This window comes from Vanellus vanellus (assembly GCF_965231255.1).
Source record: "Vanellus vanellus genome assembly, chromosome: 5".
Classification (NCBI taxonomy): Eukaryota; Metazoa; Chordata; class Aves; order Charadriiformes; family Charadriidae; genus Vanellus; species Vanellus vanellus.
This window is the reverse complement of record NC_138910.1, coordinates 61,648,648-61,666,234: the sequence shown is the minus strand read 5'-3', so window position 1 is coordinate 61,666,234 and position 17,587 is coordinate 61,648,648. Positions and strand designations below refer to the sequence as shown.

The following is a 17,587-nucleotide window of genomic DNA, read 5'->3' as shown; positions in this document are numbered from 1 at the left end:
CTAAAGAGCAATTTTGTGAAATTACACATCAAGACTGAACGTCATCTCATTAGTTAACTTATTTCAGACACATCGAGTAACTGAAAATCCATTACACAAAGGTTAGCTCATGAGAAAAGGAAAATTTCCTGCCTTTTTTTTTTTTTTTTCCAAAAGACAACGATATCAGAAAACGTTCCCTTCCCAGAGAGGGGAAAATATCATTTTGGATGACAGAGACTTTCTTTACCCATTTATTTCAAAAATTACTTTTCAGTTTTAATGACTCACTCTATGTAAGGTGTATTGAAAATAACCAGTATCCTATAAAATAATGTGAACCTGAAAAATTGGCTGATCATGCCTTGATCAGAACAACAAGGATGAGTCGAGGTTGCAGGGCTATCAGGATGCAATTCAGCATTTCTGAACTCTCCTCTGACTTCAGAGAATAACTTGAGATGGCCATAGTGCAAATGAAAGATCAAAATCTTCTCTGTTAAAGCCAGAAATTGAAATCTTCAAGTGTTGGCTTTTCACGATTTCCAGGCATTTACTTCCCTTATGGAATTCGTCTTGCGTAGACAGTAATCAACCATCCTTTCCATTGAAAACAGCTCAGTGGAACTCACATTCTGCATCTGGCACATATAATGGTTATTGTGCAATATAATTCTTAGGGTATGGTTTGTTGTTTTTTTTTCTGTTGGCGATTGATAATGCTCTTCAACAAATACCTTATCATTTGCAATACTGATGCATGTAAAACACGGTGCATGATCTGGTTAAAAATTGAATGGTGCTATTAGATTTAGTACAAGTATAACCTGTTGGTAGGCTGATTAGTACCACAACAATTATTTATATTTAATAAATCTTTATCACTCTCTCTGATAATTAAGTTTGTCATATGTGAATAACTTTCTCCCATTTGGATATTGTAAAAACTCAGAAAGCTGCATTGCTGTGTGGTAACTGAAAATGGGATGAGCCTAAATGAAGTTTAGTTTAGAACAATCCAGTGGACACCGAGGTTGTCAGCCTAGTGAACACACAGGAAATATCCCCTTGTTCTTTTTTCTTTTTCCACCAATGATTAAATACAAACAAACAAACAAAAACCCATAGGCTGTGTTCCTGGAAAATACACAGTGCTTGACATGAATAGTAAAACCCTGAGACTTAGCTGTGCTATTCCAATAAAAATGGTGATCTCCCCGCCCATGCAGCTCCCATGAAATATGTATGAACGCTGCGCTGGCAGTATGAAAGCAGTGGCATCTTTGACTTTCATTTCTGCTTTGAATTTCCTGGAGGCCCAACACAGAAATGAGAGACCCTCTAGAAGACATGAATTCTATATCCTTTATGTTAATTCTTCTTAGGAATCCTCCTAATAATGTTCAGGATGTTGGCACCACATAACTCATTATGCTCTGTCGTACTTACAGTGCTGTCATAAAAATTCTTACTCCAACACACACTAACACTTCACTAAATACTATCATTTTAATCCACATTGAATAACTTATTGAGACATCTCTTTCATTCATATAAACCCGATTTCCATCCTACCTAAGACAATTTAACTAGTTTGTCTTAAGAAATACTAATTTGACCTTTTCTTTCTCCCAAAAGTAAGGAAAGACCTTAATTTTCCATCAGTTCCGCTTCTCTCGCACCACGATTAACGCAACGAATGCAATGGAAGGATCTCCAGTTTCTCAAGCCAGTAAACAGTTTGAATATCTGATTGCACAGGACATGTTTAGACGAAGCCCTTTTGAAAGGTTCACTTGCATCAGTCTTGGAAACCTGCCCATTTTTGGTACCCATAAAAGCACAGGTAACCTACGAGGAAAATAATTTGAAAACTCAACTAAAGGAGGTGACATCTTTGATTTCACTTCACTTAATATTCCAAGGAAAAAATAGTACTGTTTAGTCAGGAAACGTGGAAAAAATGAAAAAAATTAACACAGTGCTTTGCTGCATAGTGAGACAGTAACTGATAGGAATTGGAAAAGTGCTGAATTTTATATAAAAAAAATAGAATTTCCACTATATTTGACAATTTTGTATTGAAAGGAATTTCTAAAGCTGATTTACCCCCCTTCCCTTCCCGTAATCTTTTATCTAATTCATTTGCTCATTAAATAAATATCATATAAAGATAATGCTGGACACCTTAAAAGAAATTACTGTTTACCCTTTGCCACCCCCAAAAACACATGCTCATGTGACAGATCTCACTGCTTCCCTTTCCAGTGCGAGTCCTACAGTGGAGCTGTACTGGAGCATCCAGCTGACCCACCCTCCCGCCCTCCTCTTCCACCTCCTCCCTTTGTTCTACCTTCAGCCTCCTCCTGCTCAAATTCCTCCCGGTGCAGCAGCCAACACGAGGCCACTTGAGCCTGTTCTCTCTCCCCCCTTGCCGTAGTGGCATCGCAAGTGTTCAGTGGCCACAGCCACTACGTGCCTGAGCTTCCCTGCTGCCAGAGCAATTTCAATGCCATGAGGCCACCGCATGAAAATACCAGAGCTTTTATGCTCTACAGTCAACTAACATATTCTCAAAGAGGAATAATCCCCCCCACCTGCTTTTATCTGTAACATCACATTTTCTTCTGTAGGTCATCAAGAAAAAGTTATTAATTCATTTATAAAATTCATCATTTTCTGCTACATTTGCTCTGAGGACTTGGAAAAATGCATCATAGGTCATCCAATGGTTGAAATCAGAAGATATTCATGTCACTGGACAGCTAATTTTCCATATTAAATGAATGAATTACACTTATACAATCCACGGGAAGTTCACTGGATGACGTACAACCTCTCCACAGATGTTTGCCTTTGGACTGAGAACAATTTGCAGAGGTCACACAAGAACACAACTTTTGAGAAAGATTTAAGTGACTAGAAATAGAAAATTCCGTTCTAAGTGCAATCAGTGACTATAGAAATTATCCCAATTTGAAATGCAGTTCAAAACTTAAGATTTCTGAGAATATTAATTTATAATTTTCAGCAAAGTTTTAAACTCAGGTGCAAATCTAACAAGGTGAGCAGCCTGGTGCCAAAACCTAGTTTTAGGGAGGCTGTGTGCAGGCTTCGTTTTGGCCAAATTCATTTTGCTTATTCAGGCCCCCCCATCTACTTGGAGTTTTGAAAGATTGACCCCAATTTACAAATTGCATTTACTGATTCTTAGCAGAGACTTGATTTATAAAACATTCAAGGATGAGCATGCAACTTGTATGAGAATGAATCCTGAGGTCCGTAAATCACGTTACAAAAAATACCCATCGCTGCTAATACTATGTATTTTTTTTTACCCCAATCCAACTTCATGAAAGTGCCTTCAGCTTTTATCATTGATAAAGTGGCTGCTGAAACCTGCATGGTTAAGGAATATTTTCTAACTGGCTTGATATGTAAAATGCTGTTGGCTGTAAAAACAGCTGGGCATTTACATTCACAAAATCAACAATATGAACTAACTAAAATATTATTCTGCTTAACGTAGTACAGGATTTTAAAGCTTTTGGTTCAAAGTCTACCATGTTGTTATAAATTATCTTCTTTTATTACACAGAACTAGGTTTGTTGGTTCTCTCATTAATCATGATACAGTGCGATTGTTACAGAATGTGTAGCATAATTTTGCTCTGTGTGTCAATCCAGAAGAATGAACAAATACTTCAATGGACTGTAACATCCGTTGGTAGCACACTTCATTTATCTGCTGTATTATTATTTTTTTTTTAAACAAACACCATCTAAATAAAAGCTCGGTGAAATTATCATCAGCTAAAACATAATATTGATTCATGCACTGTACCTAAAGGAATCTGTTGGTAATTTAATACCATATAAAGTCTCTTTTGGTATGAGATGTATATCAGTGTGTCTTCTGTCTTCCTGTTCTTAATCAAATATTGCTTGTTTATTCCAAAGGCACAGGAGATTTGAATGTTACAGGGGTTGTCTTTCTACTTCCCTAAGCAGCAGTACAGAATCATTTTTCCTGAATATTCATTATAGCCTTGGGCTAGATGGAGCTTTTAATCCTAACTACTCATTGCCAATGGGTAGATAGACTAGAGGAAAAACAACCATTCACCTTTTTTTCTAAATGATCACATGATAAGCTTAACTACAACCATAACTATAAGTCCTCAGAAATTAAAGCAGCAAGTTGTCTACTGATTGCATTTGGCATTGGTAATGAGATGAATCCCACGTCCTATCACCCCCAAGGCAGATACATCCTGCATGTTTAAAAAGGAGGGCGAAAATGCTGTGCTTGGAGTAGGTCACCTCTCTTGTGTTTCATGGAAAGAAACAAAACCGTTAGATTACCACAGAAATGTCTGGCTGTAGATTTTTAGACATTTTGGAAATTTTTACTATGACCTATTTTCAGTGTTCTTGCAGGGTCCTCATTTTTACACTATCCTGTTTCTGCACAATCTTTACACTGTGTCCAGAAGACCTCTCTGAGGTAGGGAAGTCCTACTATACATGTTTAATAAATGGAGAGAGAAGAGTCAGACAGACTGAGTTACACCTCCTCAAACTCACCTTGTATTGGGGCCCAGTTTTTACCAAGTCATTTGCATAAGGATCTGAAAAGGTTTAGCAGAAAACTGCAATTGATTCTTCAGAATACCTTAAACTGTGAGACCTTTCCACATTAACAAAAGAATTTTTGAACACTTGAATTGAATCAGGTTTTCAGAGTTATTTGGATAATGCAAAATATAGAAATACAAGTTCTTTAGGGTAACGAACATGTTTGTCTTAGCTATGCAAACAGTCCTTGGGAAGCACATATGTGTAAGTGTATGTACATATGTACATGTGCATATATAAAGAATGCAAATGTCAGTCTGAAAAGATGTCATAAAAATAAACCTGTTACAGAATTTCCCCCGAGAACTTCAGAAGGAAGGTTACCACTCAGTAGAACACATTAGCTGATCTTGTCTAATTAGTCCTAGAGAAAATGGACCATGTCACGCAATCTTCAGTCCATCCCTAATTACTACTATGGTGGCAGTTCTGTCTCACTGAGAACAGGATAAGGACCTTTGCAGTTGTGGAAAGTATAAAAATATAACTGTTATCAGACAGAATCCGGATATACGATTTCTGACATAGGACCACGGGAGTTATCATCACAGATCATGCTGATGATTTGCGCAAGTCCATTAACCTGACTGTGATGATGGGAAGTTCTAGATGGCACATAGAGTGATGCAAGACGTGTTAGGACTTTGCAGGTGAAGTCCATAAATCTCATCTATCACTGACTACAATTACCTAAACAACAAGGTTCCAGAAAATAAAATACTTTATTCTATTTAATGCAAGCATAAGTCTGATCTTCCTCATAAACCTCAAATCTTTGATGGCCACAAAACTATTCTCATATATGTCTCTTGCCAATGAGTTTTGTGATTAAATCATGCATTATATCAATGTGTTTGCAATTTTAAATACTGATACTAAGTTACAGAGGACTTAATTTTGTCTTTGTATTAATTTAACAAACATGAAGCTGACGTGGGATTTCTTATATATGGTTAGTAGGCAAGTGGCACCAAAAGTCCCTCATCAGTGCATTCTTCTGGTGACAGATTTTCTTTCTGTACTGGCTCTTCATAAAAAAAAAAATAATTGTAGCCCCCTTACATCTGTTATCATCGGAGGCATTTTTAATATGAAAAAATGTTCTACAGTTAACTTCCTCATTCTGCACAGTAGATACATTTTCCAAAACAGTATGGATAGGTATGGGAAAAGGAGGGAGTGCTTTCAGGAATTATGTAGCCTAAGAAAAACTTTCTAATTTACAAGATTTGGCTTTTAAATTTAATTCATGTACTATTGTCACTTTACTTTTTCAACCTATCCTCAGTCAAAATGCTGTCTGAGAGCCCAATGGGGACTCAAATGCACCTTCATCTGAAAAACAAGAAAGAAGAAAAGAATCCTTCAGTGTTGGCAAATAACCTCCATCCAACAGGTAGACTTTCTTCGGGGCCATGCTACCCTTTCCTTCTGAACATTACAGCGGCACTACCTGCCACGACCTGCAGTGCGGGCAGGCAGGGGCAGGATACATTTTTAGAAAGTGAGTTATGATCGTTTCTGTAGATTCCTTACCTATTCAATCCACTCCACTGGCTCAACGTGTAAGTCTGTACCTGCATCTTTTACAGAGATCCCACAGATGTTCTGAGGACTTGTTAGCCTGATAACTTGTTAGTTTAAATGCTTTTTATATGTGTCTATCACATATTTCTTTTCCAGATCAAACATGGATCCAGAAATCTATTAGGAAATCAGAATTTAAAAAAAAAAAAAATCAAAATTTCTCTCTGTGTGTGAAGAGCTACTCATTTGCTATTCCTTCAAATGTGAAGAAAAAGTAATAAGTATGGGAATTTCAGCTTAAAGCATTGCAAATGAGTACCTTTAGCATTCATCTCTTTTTTTTCATATTACTATTGATCTTTTCCACAGCTATCCTTTCTCCCTCCTCCTATGAGATGTCCAACATTGCCTTCCTAAAACTATCTTGAACGCTACCCAAAATTTCCACAGTACCTAAATATAGAAGTGCAGTCAATCACAACAGTGAAAGACACACCATTCCCGAATCTCATGGTTAATTTTATTGTCTTCTCACATGCTAGAAAGGGGCAGTTTAGGTTGTGCATTTGTCCCATTTCAAACTTAATTAAAGCTAACAATTTGTTTAAAGGCTGTCAAATTAAGGGAAGGATTTCCCAGGATAGAAGACGAGTAACTCTCTACTTCTCATCTGGAGTTAAAAACGCTTCCTCATTTCTCAGGAAATTTGACAGCTTTTGGTCAACATCTATTGACCGCAGCTGTCAAAAAGAAAGAAATGAGGCAGTTTAACCTAAGGCAGGAATAACAGTTTTCACAGTTGTATGTGAAGCTATCTATATATATTAGGAAAAATTTCAAAAAATGCGTAAATTACTTCAGAGGCTTTGGGTCAGTCTGGTCAACCCCACAAAAATGTAGCTGCTGGACGAGAGCTTATATTCTTCTGTCTAGAACCTATGATATGATGCATTGTGAAACCAACGCCACAAAATAAACTTCTAGAGATATCGAGAGTATGTGAATTCAGGACTCTTTTTCAGTCAATACTGTACTGTCTTTTAGCATGAGATCCAAAGTGTACCAAAGGTAGCAGAAGCCCTTTCCATTAGTTTAGCAAAAATAAATTACTTCAAAATCTCATTAGACATCTTCAATAAAATGTTACAGGAAAATCCTGTTCAGGATAAAAATTCAAAAACATCCATAAATGGATAATTTCATAGCTTGTTCTGGGAGGATCAAGACGTTTCATTCCAGTTTAGGCCTTCAGCTTCTATTAATTACCTTGCACTTTGAAACAAGAGGTTTCAAAATGAAGTGAGGTTGTAGGGGTTTATTTAGGGGAAGAATTTCTAAAAGATCAGAGACTAATATGAGAAGAATTAAGCAAGGTCCACATAGTTACCATTTAACTACACTACCATAGCAACAATATGTACTGCGACTATTGCTTCCTGGTTTAATTCAAGGATATACTGATTTTCTACTCTCTTACATACTCTAAAATGTTCCTTTCTTTTACCAAATCTTTTAGAAGTAGTTTAATGGGTAAATTAAGACATTTACGTTATTTCTACATAATAAGTGTTCTCTTCATAATTTGAACAAAAACTGCAATATTTTTAACCTGAGGAGATATCATATGGTTTATATAGCTAAGCACGTACTACGAGTGAAACAAGTACATTTTTGCTTACAAAATACTGCAGATCAAGATGTAGAAGTACAGCTTGGAAAATTCCCATTAGCTTTTGCAGACTACATTCTTTTTTTTATTTGTTATAGTCTTCTATTCACGCAAAAACATTATCATTTGAAGACCATGTAAAGACTATATATTTTTTATTTTAATTTAACCTTTATTTCTATATATTTACAGGGAGTAATGACTCCCAATTTATAGATGTTTTTGCCAAAGTAAAAATCTAAGCAAAAGCCCAGTGACCGGATTCAATTTTCTTTTCTTTTTTTATTTCTGTGGGAAATTATAAGAACCAAAAAAACCCTGCCATCTAGCTCCATTCTTAGATTCTAGGACTTTATTACTTTGAAGTAAAGCTGCAAGCATGGTGTCATGATTTGATCAGCTGCTCTTCAGATCAGTCGCTTCAAGTTCCACTTGGGGGAGCCTAATTGAGATTCTCCTTTTTTCCAGTGATACCAATGTGTCACGGGATAAAATCAAGTCACTCTGGATTAGGTCCAGACTTTGGTCACGGCTGACCTGAGAAGTCAAAGCTCTAAGACCCAGTCTATACTGGGAGAGATAACAGCAGGTATTGAGAAAAGCCGACATGAGACTATGACAATACTGTGGTTCCTACTTCTCACAGTTAGGCTACTTGGAAAATCTTAAAGAAATTGGTGCACATAAAAACAGCGGAACGTGAAATTCAACAGTGTTTAACCAAATAAACCTTAAAAGACTCACAAAAGGCTTTGGCAAAATCAGAATTTCTTAATAAATTTCAATTTAACAGATCCCCATCTCCCTCTTCTTTCTCATTTGGTATCACAATCACTGCTTCTCCTCCTTGGAAAGATATTAAAAACATAAGACAAATAGCCTTTGATCACCTCTCTCTGTTCAAAATTAAAAAATGGAAAAAAGAAGTTTTTACAGCATTTCCTTATCGTAGTACAATACTGGAGCTGCACAAATGAATGATGCTTAACAGTATGTTTAAAAAAAACCAAACCAACAAATAAACCAAAAACCAACACTCCAAAGCTTTTTAGCACATCTCATCTAATAGGTGCCAATATTAACATAGGTCAGTATCCAAACTTAAGAATACATTTATCAAAGTGCTGTGTGGGAGATCCACTTTGGATGCCTTATTAGCAGCGCGGCACTCCTACACCATTCTTTGATAACGTGGCACCTAATGACTGAAAAGATAACCAACATGAAGACAAGGTCAAAAATGAGCTGGAAATTTTTGATTGACCGGTACACAAAAGTACAAAACACAGATTTGTGTTGGGAGTTACAGCAACGATAAGAGGGATGTCAAGATCAAGCACAACTGAGACTTGAAAGGTTTGTGGCTGCCTTTAGTCAGCTTTGCAATTACTCCCTTTTTCAGATCACATAAAAGCTTTTTGTTTTCTCCCCAGCACTAAAAGAAAAACAATTGAATTTATTTTGAAAACGGAGTCCTCTCTCTAAATAGGTGGTAAAACCATAACATTTTTCTTTATTCCCAATTTGGGTTTTGGTTTGCTTTGTTTGTTTTTTTTTGTTTGTTTTTTTGTTTTTTTTTTAACAATTTAAGATGTTAATCTAAGCAACCAGAAGAAAAATCACTGTTAAAATACTTTCCACTTTTAAAATTAACTATAAGGCTTCTTAAAAATTGTTATACGATAGGAAAAACTCTATGTCATTGACATAGGTCAGTTAAAACTGTCGCAATCATTATTTACAGCTATTGATTTTAATGCAGCATTAAAGGAGTCAGACACCACCATTATTTTCTTTGGTTGTCAGAATAAAGCTTAATAATAGTTGGCCTGAAAGGGTGAAGCACAGATTGCCAGTTCAAATTAGCAAATCATTTGTTCTGATACCAACTGGGCCTAAACATTCCCAATGAAAAATGTGAAACTGCACATTTACATTTTATAAACTTCTTGGAGATACTAACGGGAAGGATTTATTTATCAACAGCATTGGTATATGTAAGTGTCGACTAATAAAAAATGTCTTTTTACCCCTGACAGAACAAAATATTTGATCTTGGTTGTTTCTAGCTAACCAAAATAATGTTTTTCATATCACTGTAAAAAAGTGGTAAGCAGCACGATTAAACAATATTTCAGCTCTTTAGTTCATGCAGAGGTTACCTGCTAGAAGGCAGGTTTGATTAGGTTTACATCATACATGAAAAATTTTAAAGGGAAGCAGAGAACTCAAAGATATGAGTGCTGCAGCTATAAATAGCTTTTTCTTGTGGTCAGGTAGGCAAGCTCTCAGTCCTTTCCTATAACAAAGAGGCAGAAAATATCAAATAATTGAAGAAACCATCAACCTCTGAAACCACCAAACTAAGGAATTTAAAACCTCTGCTCTGAGAAGGATTTCCCACTCAGTTTTAAAAAGATCATCATACGGGCCTGTATCCAGATCTGGTCTACCGTAAAGAGCACGCCTCCCAGCACACTGGCTAACTTTACTAGGAGGTGAGGCAAAATTAAAAAAGTATGAGCCTAGTCCTGAAAATTCTCATGTAGGCAGTGAAGAGACCAGTTAACACACCGTTAATTAACTTTATCAAATGGTGGCATAAAACTGAAACCGTAGAAAGAAAAAGCTATTAATGTGCACTGCGTAGTTAACTTTTATTGTGCACCAAGATGCACAATCTTAAAATCTTCTATTTTACCTGCACACAGATACTTGTTGCTGATCGTTTCCTTTCCAATAAATCCTGTTTACCACACATCATGGGTATGAACAACTGCAACAGTTTATACTGCGGCCACATATCCAAAGGCAAAGCATTACACAGGATCTGGACATTTAACCAAAACATTTAACCGTGTAGACCACAGAAATTTGCTTGCCTGAGTTTTCTACATTTCCCTTTTCTGGAAGCGTCTCAGTGCATTGAAATACAACTGCAAGAATAAGTACAGGTTGCCATTTGTTTTTTAAAAAAATCACGGTTGTCTGTCTTTCTGCGAAGCACTTGCTGTATACTCCACGATAGTTAGGCTACTGAAGTGTCATTAAAATAGCCCAAACTTTTTTTTGTTCATTTCTAAATAGCAGCAGGTCGCTGATATTTTGGCCAAACTGACCTTTGTTGTGCCAGCTGTCATCCATAATGTGAATTCCAACTGAAATGCTTCCATCATAGTGAGGCTGAAAATAAGGTTATCCCCAACCTCCTTTCATGTCTTCATGAATTTCAAGGAAACTCGCTTTTTCTAAGGAAATCCATTCTGTAGAGACTGCTTTCCATACATACATAAAAAGTCACCACATATAAAAGTATTTAAAAATGTTATTAACAGCCATACCATGTCATTAAAAAGTTTCAGCAAGTCGGTAGTGCTGATAACATTACTGTCCTATTTATAATCCCTTTTTATTTTCCATTTTGTCTTTTGAGTAATTCAATTAAAAATCCTTCAAAGCAATAACAGTGGATTAAATGTTGTCAAACCGCAATATAAAATTACAGAACAGTGTTCTGATGATGAATTTATTAAACTTTGTATCTTAATTCATTTCTCCTCGAGTGTATGAAAAACAGAATTCTTAAGACAAAATACCAATTAACTGTCATACCTCGTTATTAAGTATTGTCTCCTTTTACGTGTTACAAAAAATAGAATACATGAGCACATAAAGGACGTACGGAACTAAAGACATGGAAGAAATCCATTTAAATCATGACATTTAATCACGCCTGAATCCTGTGCAGGCAAGAGAAAAGGAAATGAATCCTCAGGTACTGGAGGAAGGTGAGTGATGTCACCAACCCAGGAGTGACCACACAGCCAGAAAGCTTCTTCTGTTTGGATTTCCAGTGAAATAGCTCATGAGTCAATTGTTCTTTTGAAAGCAGCTCTGCAAAGGGTTTACGTTATGAGGGATATTTTAAAAGAGGAAGAAGTGGAAAGAGAAAGGGAAGAGACACATATAAAACCAGGGAAGGTGAAAAAAATCATTCAGAGAGGTTGAAACAACAAAAATGAACTATCGTAAGGATGACATGTGGCCACGAACAGAGTGGGCGCAAGGAACGTAAGCCCGCAAAACACATGTCCTGGCACGTGAAAAAGTGTGCTTAGATATACGTGTGCAGAATTTGGAGGAGTCAATCAGCAGCATCCCTTCTCCCTGCACATCCCAAATACCCTCCCAGCAAAACAACACCCAACGCAGCACATCTCTGCACACAGAGTAACACCATCAGTGCTTGAGGAGTCTGTGCTTTGTGACTGAATTTCCTGCGTCTGCCTGAGCTTTTCCTTTGGCTGGACTACTAAGGCTCTGTGGTGGGTTGAACCTGGCTGGATACCAGGTGCCCACCAAAGCCACTCTATCACTTGCCCTCCTCAACTGGACAGGGGAGAGAAGGCTCAGGGGTCGAGATAAGGACAGGGGGAGATCTTTGAACAACTACTATCATGAGCAAAACAGATTTGATTTGGGGAAAATGAATTTAATTTATTACCAATCAAATCAGAGTAGGGCAATGAGAAATAAAAACTAAATCTTAAAACACCTTCCCCCCACCCTTCCCTTCTTCCCAAGCTCAACTTCACTCCCAATTTTCTCTACCTCCTTCTCCCAAGTGGCACAGGGGGACAGGGAATGGAGGGTACGGTCAGTTTATCACATGTTGTTTCTGCCGCTCCTTCCTCCTCAGGGGGAGGGCTCCTCACACTCCTTCCCTGCTCCAGCGTGGGGTTCCTCCCACAGGAGACAGTGCTCCATGAACTTCTCCAATATAAGTCCTTCTCAAAGGCTGCAGTTCTTCAGGAACCATTCCAGCATGGGTCCTTTCCATGCACTGCAGTCCTTCAGCAGCAGACCGCTCCAGTGTGGGTTGCCCCACAGGGGCAGGGGTCCTGCCAGCAAACCTGCTCCAGCATGGGCTTCTCTCCACGGGGCCACGGGTCCTGCAAGGAGCCTGCTCCAGCATGGGCTTCCCACGGGGTCATAGCCTCCTTTGGGCATCCACCTGCTCTGGCATGGGATCCTGTATGTGCTGCAGGTGGCTATCTGCTCCACTGTTAACCTCCATGAGCTGTAGGGGGACAGCCTGTCTCACCATGGTCTTCACCACGGGCTGCAGGGGAATCTCTGCTCTGGCATCTGAAGCATCTCCTTGCCCTCCTTCTTCACTGACCTTGGTATCTGCAGAGTTGTTTCTCTCACATATTCTCGCTCCTCTCTTCGACTGTTGTTCTGCAGTTTGATTTTTTTTTCCCCCCCTTCTTAAATATGTTATCACAGAGGCACTCTCACCGTCGCTGATGGGCTCGGCCTTGGCCAATGGTGGGTCTGTCTTGGAGCCGGCTGGCATCGGCTCTATCGGACATATGGGAAGCTTCCAGCAGCCTCTCACAGAAGCCACCCCTGTAGCCTCCCCGTTACCAAAACCTTGCTGTGTGAACCCAATACAGGCTCCCATTCACATCCATCTGCTCGGGCGGCAGACAAATTCTCTCCGCTACCATGCTGCCTGGTTTTATGAAACTTAAGAGAAATTCAGTATCTTTGAAACAGTTTCAACTCTGAGAAACATGACTTGAAACATGCCCCAAAGCAACAGAGGGCACTGACAGACACAAAGACACAAAGACACAAAGACAGTGAGATCAGCTGAGACATACCTTCCTAAGATCCCAGCCAAAATAGATGAAAGTGGCCAATGCAAGAGAACAAGACGATATACAAATCCTGAAACTCCACCACACACACCAACAAAACCCTCACTTTGATTATCCTTGTTTACACTGGATTTTGGGTGGCAACGTTCCCACTGCCGCTACAGCACAGTGTAACGCCACCCTGCTGTACTTTGCATTAATTTGTTGCAGTAACTGATATAAAAGAGAAGAGAGAGAACTAATACTGCCTTCAGGAGTCAATGAATTATACTTAACCAGCATATTATTGTAGGGTGATAGCAGAATGCCACATGAACACAGATATAATCAAATTCTGTTTGGGGCATCATTTATTTAAAATACTTCAAGCTCCTTGCTGGCAGAGCAACAGCGAATTAGCATGCTATGCTGTGCACTTCAATTAAAAAGCAGCCTCATCTTTCCTATTTCCAAGGTACAGCAGAGCAAATTTAATTGTTCCATGCAGCCAGTCCTCATCTTTGCAGAGTAACCGGGGCTTTGGAGTTTTTTTGCTTTTTGTTTTTAACAGATTTGTCTTCTCCTCAATGAGGCAATGTGGGCTTTTATGAAACTTGCCTCCTAATTGCAGGCAATAAACATGAACACAGCCAGCAGCAGAGGCTGTAGCAAGTACAGATTAAGTAAAACGAAAATAAAGGTAAGAAAAGAACCACAAAGGAAGTTCATTTTACATATGATCTGAATAGTTAAACCACCAGGATCTGGATTTCAGCGCTCGCGAGAGACACATGCATGCCTCCTTCAATATAAACTAAAAAAAGCAAACAATTCCCCAAACCTATAGCTTAAATGCTGAGATAGGCAAGGATTTTTTTATATTTTGGAGGCTAAAAGGTATGACTAATTAATGAGAAATATCTATAACCCAGGATGTTATTAACTTTTAAAATATTTGCTTATAGCATAAAGAGTATCTGTTCTTGAACTTAGGCTGAGATCTGTGAATGTGAGATTAGTTTTTTTGTAAAAGTATAGAATCATCATCTGTGCTTTGGAAATTTAACTGATGTGTTGCTTTCGACTTGAGAGCTCGCTATCATACTGGTCACCTCACCCCACGTGAACAGGTGAGTCCTCGTGCTTCCCTTTTCCCACTACTCATTTCCTTTCCCTGGTACGAACAATGCAGTACCTTCGGATAGGACTGAGCAGGGTGAATCCACAGAAACGTTTCATAGAATCACAGAATCATAGAATTGTCTAGGTTGGAAGAGACCCTTGGGATCATCGAGTCCAACCATCTACCCTACTCTACAAAGTTCTCCCCTACACCATATCCCCCAACACCACATCTAAACGTCTCTTAAACACATCCAGGGATGGTGACTCAACCACCTCCCTGGGCAGTCTATTCCAATGCCCGACCATTTGCCTATTCCAATGCCCGACTATTTGTCTGAATAGGCTTCTGGTGGGCAGATGGTCCAAGCTCCAGCTCTGAGGGGGACTAGCGCCAACACCAGTTGAGGTTGCCCTTTGCCTGCCTGAGCCCTGCAAACTCCAGAGATGGAGAGGACACAGCCCTACTAGACAACATGTTCCTGTACTGCATCACCTTCTCGGTGAATTATTTTCCCGATGCCCAACCTGAAACATTCAGCCTGTGAGTTGTGGCCATCGCCCCGCGCTGTATCATCTGACGCTATGGAGAATCATCTTTCCCTCTTTGTAGCTACCCTTCCAGCATCTTTGTTATTACCTTTCAAGCAGCTGTAGGCCGCTCTTTTCTTCCCTCTGTTGTTTTTTACTCCCCACTAGATCGAGGAGGCTCACTGATATTGTTGATGACTTTGGATAGCACTCATCCTAGTTGGTTTTATTCCAATGATTCTAGGAATATGCACATCACATTTACTAGACCTGGGGTTTCATCTAGACAACAAAGAATGACACCAAATTTAGCAAGAACGTAAAATAAAACCCAGATTATCAACTCAATTCAACTATTTATTCATTCTTGCCAGAGCAGCTGGAGCTGACTTTTGGACCAAAACCAAAAAGCCAAACACTTAAATTTATTGATTTCACATCACAGTAATAGTTCTGAATATTTAATGCCACTTTTTTGAAGGATACGTAAAAAAAAATTAAAACATCTTAGCATGGTTTTCAGTGAAGAGACAAAAAGTGCACCACAAATACAACACAAGTTAGACGTTGAACTGTGAGTGCTACCATCCCCGATGTTTGATCGATTTATTATTTTCATAATTTTATGCTGTAATTACTACGGTAATGAACTATAGTGGGAAAGCGATAGTGTCATTTTTTAATAATCTACTGTTCACCACGTTGTCTTTATGTTTAATATTAAATGTTTTGCACGCTTACGTTATCCCATTCGAAGAAAATTTGTGCATTAGTGCTGTGAAACCTAACGATGGAAATTCTATTACAATTTTTAATGGTATCCAACTTTTATACAGTTGCAGATTGTTATGAAAGAATACAAACCTTAACTTTATTATCATTAATCAGCATTAGTAAATATAATTGACATTTTATACAGAACCAGCTTTAAGTAACTTATTGGCAGCAATACAGATGCCTCTTAATATTACCCTCTGGCTAGCTATGCTGTTTGGGCGCCAGAGTGTCTGCACTAATGACTTGGAATTAAAATCAAATAAAAGTTGAGAACTGTAATTCGCTATAAAACAAACAGCCGTGCTTAGTACCAATTCTTTATATGTATATAATTTGGACATATCTGGAATTTTTAAAATTTAGAGAGGATATAAAACAGTGGAAGTGTTTGAGTCTAGATAACAAAATGGGATAGAGAAAAAACAAATCTGATGTTCCCAGATTTCTACGCTTACCCTTAGGCACACCGTAGGAATTGAAATGAGGAGAAAAAGTAGACAGCGAAATTAACCTTTCCTTTCCCTTTTTTTTTTAAACAACAAAACAAAGGCAGAACATTTTAGACAATATAAATAGTAAAAAATACACATACTTGTTTTTCTGCCATTATTTTCCATCTCAGCAATTTTTGTAGTTTCCTGAGGATTTAATGTGCTTAGGCATGAAAAGGGACCTAATCCTTAAAAAATTTTCCTATGAAGACATAGATTATGTTATCAAAAAGATTTAAGAAAACCTGCTTCACTGTAAAACCAGGAAAGCTGCTCTGCCTTTCAAAACCTCATGCCCTGACTTCTAGATATTGAGTGGTGGGTTGTTTTTTTTTTTTTTCACAGCATATCTGAGCCCCCTCTTCCCCACACAACCTATGTATGGCCTATCTGACTTCAGCTATGGGGAAAAAAAACAATAAAATTAGGAGTAGAGCCAAAATACTTCCTTGTCTTATGATGGGGCCTCAAGGGGCCACCACACGTGGAAGCTCCCTGAAGGGCTACTGATAAATCACATTGCACACACTGTTATTTTATCCAGTTTATCCTCACCCTTTGCTTTGATAAACTACATTTAAAGCCAGTATAATTTAATTTTAGCTAACTCTGAGGAAGATCCTTGGGATCTGGCCCTCTAAAGATGGCTTGTTTTATTCATTTATTTGTCTAAAAGATTCTTTTCTGAGCTCTCATTTTGGTGAGACAGTTAAGAGAACACAAGAATATATTTAAGCAAGAGTAGTATATATTAAACATTCAAAAGAATATCCATATTGTATGGGGAAGAGAGAAATTTTATTATTATACAAACATATATGTATATATAATGTAATCTTCTTCTTGCTTTATGGATCTGATCTCCTCCAAGGAGAGTCACAAATCCACACGATAGCCCTGAGTGCTCAGATTTTGCATTTGGTTCTCTGATTTTACAATAGCTGAAAGATATGTAAAAACTCATGTAGCCAGACAGCTCCCTACTGACTACACATCTAAGCAACTTCACATGCATATATTATTCCAACCAGTGAAAGCTGGAAATAACATATGCCTAAAAAAAAAAGAAAAAAGAAAAAAAAAGGCAAGCATGCTTGAAAGGAGCATGTTTCAGCTTCTGAATGAAACCTTCGGGGCTCTCCCTGACCAAACCGCACCCTTCTACAGCGTGCTGCCATCTTGGGTGGGGATGGCCCAAACTATTGAGT

General features: G+C 38.2%; 1 protein-coding gene across 2 annotated transcripts in view; it reads right to left on the bottom strand.

Moving 5' to 3' along the window:
- Positions 1-17,587, bottom strand: part of DPYD (dihydropyrimidine dehydrogenase) — a gene marked incomplete at its 5' end in the record, with an annotated part of 377,500 nt that overhangs the window by 99,354 nt on the left and 260,559 nt on the right. The window lies entirely within an intron of this gene.